The sequence below is a fragment of the Tigriopus californicus genome, chromosome 3, assembly GCF_007210705.1.
Source record: "Tigriopus californicus strain San Diego chromosome 3, Tcal_SD_v2.1, whole genome shotgun sequence".
Taxonomy (NCBI): domain Eukaryota; kingdom Metazoa; phylum Arthropoda; class Copepoda; order Harpacticoida; family Harpacticidae; genus Tigriopus; species Tigriopus californicus.
The window spans coordinates 13067977-13071940 of NC_081442.1; the positions used below are offsets into that span (position 1 = coordinate 13067977).

At 39.7% G+C, this 3964-nt stretch overlaps 1 long non-coding RNA gene across 1 annotated transcript; it reads left to right on the plus strand.

Annotated features, from left to right (window-relative positions):
* The first annotated feature begins 224 nt into the window (after positions 1 to 224).
* LOC131878130 (uncharacterized) lies at positions 225 to 3718 on the plus strand. Its single transcript, XR_009372957.1, has 4 exons — positions 225 to 351; positions 1654 to 1763; positions 2665 to 2871; positions 3316 to 3718. It is a non-coding gene; the product is annotated as an uncharacterized LOC131878130 (long non-coding RNA).
* The last annotated feature ends 246 nt before the right edge of the window (positions 3719 to 3964 follow it).

Below are 3964 nucleotides of genomic sequence, written 5' to 3' on the forward strand. Positions count from 1 at the left end.
GGCGGATGTTTGGCTTTATATTGGATGACAGCATCAAATCTTAGGGATGTGATGGATTTCATTTGATTTAGGAGTCGGACTTGTTCTCTGGCATCATTGGTTAAAAGTGACTTGAGTCCGTCTGGTTTTTTGCTGGCCGTCGCTTTTGCTATTGTCTGGCAAACCTGTTTCGTTTTCTGTAAGAGCAAAAGCGAGAGAGAACACATGTGCACGAATATGGCTGGCTTATTAGTTAGCGTATTGCCTGAAGTGACTATTCAGTACAGATTCACAAGTCGACCCGCTAGCTACCATCCCATTGAAGCTGTTCAACATCTCTCAGGTTCTAAAACCCAATTTTGAATAATTCCAGTAAGTTCTGCTTCATTTGAGTTTCCATTATTTTTTAATTTTGCCCGAACACTGCTATGCTTGCCTTTTTTGCTAATCGTCATTGATGGGAAAAAGATTCTTAAATCAATGACATTGCAAAACGCCATGAACCTCTCAAGCCCACATAAACAGTAAATCGCCAGACAAAGGTTTGCCATTTGGAAGAAAGGCTTGAAACAATGTCCAAAAGAAGTGGAAAACTAGTGGTCACTGTACGCCCCGCCGTCAAAGACGATTGATTGCATTTGAGTCAACGTAGCCTCAAAGTCGCAATGAGAAACTATCGCAAGAGCAAGGGGGTTCCAATGGATGTTTATTTTATTGGATGATATTTTTCTCCCAAAATTTTGTGCCTGGCCTATGCCTTAGATGTGACCCTTATCAGTCTAGCGTTTACTTCAATGCTTGGGGATATGATTCCTCAAAGTGATTCTTCTTATGGGGTTTCAAAAGCGACGCAATACCCAGGCAAACCCTTTGAACACATTGTTGTCCAATAAAGAGGCGGTCTATGGTCCATGGAGCAATACTCGCTCGGGAAGTGAGGACATGGGAGCCCTTCAGCTAATGCAAGAATGTTCAAGATCATCATGGGACCGGCCTGCACCTTTAAGGCCATAGCCTTTGAGAGCTGAAAGTGTCCACCATGCCGAAACCCAAGTCCGGATTTTGAATTGCAACGCAATGGCATAAGCACAGTTATAAGAAATCATGATAATTTTAGAATATTTCCAAGTACTTTGTTGCATTACAGCATTTGTGACGCAAATTTGGATTGCTTGTTAGGATTCTTGCAGACACTCGTTTTGAAAATGGCGCACAAGAAAAGAAGTTCTGAGGCCGGAGTACTGCATTTTCTAATTTCAATATTTTTTTTTGTTTCAAGAGAACCATGTTTTTTAAATATAATGTATAGATATTGGATCTACACTCCTGTTAGCAATTGGAACGTTTGCTTAAATTTGAATCCGGCGGCAAAATAACGGAGTGTTGAAACCACAGGCTTTTTGTCAGGAAGAAAACGGTTCAGGCAAGCTGTAGGCCTTGCTTGGGAAGGTCAAAAGGCCAACTTGTTTGGTGGTCTACCTTTCCTGCTGGCAGAGTTGTGAAGTGTCTTGAGGACCTACAAAAATTTTTGGACAAAATCAGTTGAGGATATTTGATGTGCGCCGCTGTTGGGTGGGTCATATGAGGTCCTAACTAAAACTTGGAGGAATCATACACAACGTTTTTTGGGTGTGAGGAATCAGTTATGCATTTACGTAAACACTTGCATTTCAGAGCCAACATTATGATTGTAGCAACATGCCTCATGGTCTCATTGGTGTTTTTTATTCATGGACAAATGGTCAATTCCTACGCCATCTTCCCGCACATGGGCACCTACAGACGTAAGTGGATTGCCATCAAAAAAGTGTGAAAAGTAATGGAGTGTGTATTCTTAGCAATTCTGGTCTTTTCTGACCACGGTTTTTGTTCTTTTGTTATACGGTTGGCCAAACAGGTATTCAATTAACACATACGCAACCTACTAGATTGAATCTTAACGGTGGACGGTGTTTGCCTCCAACAAAAGACTGGCTTTGAACTTTTTTGAAATTTCTTTGAACAAAAAGGTCCATGGCATCAATGAGGAGTAACTTCGTTCGCTAAAACTGACTAGTGAAAGGGATAGTTGCAAAACTCTGCGGTTGAAAAGACTATAACAATTGATTTGGACTTCCAACGGCTTTCCCACCCGAATGGGTCTGGGCAAAGGAAAATTCAATTTCAGAATACACATATTAGATTGTCCAATAAAAGACCAATCAAACTCAGAAAGTGGGCAAGCTTGTAAAATGGGCTGCGTAAAACATGCTCCAGATTATTGTCAACAAATTATGAAACTGAGCCATTGTCAGTTGTGCTCTTAAGGTCATTTATAATTTCTTACTGCAACTATGATCACAACTTTGTCCAAAATGTCCGACTTGAAAAAGAGTTTACTTAATAACCCTTGCATGAAGGAGGAACCACCGACTTTTCAAAAGCAATATAACCATGAGAGAGGCCAAATTTGTAACTGGGGTTCCAGCAAACGGATTTGGCAAATTCCATTTTTTTAAAATGAGCTTAAGTTTTCGAGTTTGTGAAATATTTATGCGTATTGTGCATTTTTCAATTGATGTTTATAAAAAGTGGAAAGTGTCGGAAAAAGCAAAGAAGAATCAAGGCTACAACTTCGTTTGCATGGAAGCAGGAATTCAAATTAACTCATTCTCTTTTGACTTCTTTGACATTTTTCCGTCTCAGTCGACCGAGGCAATCAACATTTAGAAATGGACGACGAGTCTTCTGGAACGATGCCAGAATGCAACGGAGAAATGAGTCAAGACTTCAACACTGAAATTTCGAATCTCAGTGGATGCTTTAATTTCCAACCCCTGTTTTAACGATGGAGGATATCCGAACTACACAGGAAGTGAAAGTGACATGTACATATGCTCCTACGTCTATGAGGTACTCTTTTCTCATTTCTAAATTATTGCTTGCACACATAGCTTTAATAGATGCCTCACTTGGACGATGCCGAAAATAGAAATGGTGAATTGGCCCATAATGAAAATGATAAATTTTGAAGTCTTTGCTGTTAAATTTTCGTAGGTCTTTAAACCGAATTGGGTTGACCTTTTTTAGCGGCTCCTTTGTCGAGGTCTTATAATTGGGAACCTTTTTTCAAAGGAATCAATTCAGATATATTTTGCTCTATTGCAATTCAAAAAGTAACGTCGTACTCAAGACAATGGTTCTTGTTTCAAACATGCATGATACATAGCTCTAAATTACATTTCCAAACTGTTTTGTAACTCTGGGCAGATAAACAAGTGAATTTGCTTTTTTTGAGACTTTTACTATTATCCATTCTTTCTGTAGTTTGTTTCAAATTAAATCACTTCATTGCAGTTTGGGGTTACAGTAAATGGAACGGTGACTTTAAAAAAGCAGGGTTCGAGTTTCAAGCACGGACACCAGTGGGAAGTTGCCTGGATGGTGTTGGAGCAAATCCTGTGATGAGAGACTTAAGTGACGATGAAGAAAACGGTCCACGGGACGATTTTGTCACATTTTGCGGCGGATTAGTGAGGACAAAACCCGGAGTTTCTCGTTCAATTCACTCACTATTTTAACTCGGCGCCGATGCTACAGTGAACGGCAACGGAGCCGAGGTTGAAATCTGCTTTGATTAAAAGAGCTGCTGGGGTCAAACCTCATTGATGTTTGTACTGTGAAGTGTGAAGTGTCATTTTTATTGCTTTTTTTATTATTTGCCTACTTCAGAGTTTCGAAAATAAATTGTTTCGTTTGATTCAACAAGTTGCTCTTTAAATGTGGTGACAAGGGTCCGTCATGACATTTGTGTGGGTGAACTATGGAACAATTAGATAACAGATCCCCTAGAGTGAAAACTCTCCCAAGAACACGATTTTAGCCTTTTTTATTGTCTTGTTCAAAGTTGCTAAAGAAGATGACTTTTTGGAAGGCTCAAGGAAACAATTCAGATGATTTGCGATCCACCACTCATGTTCACCGATTAAGAGTTAGCTTATGCCAT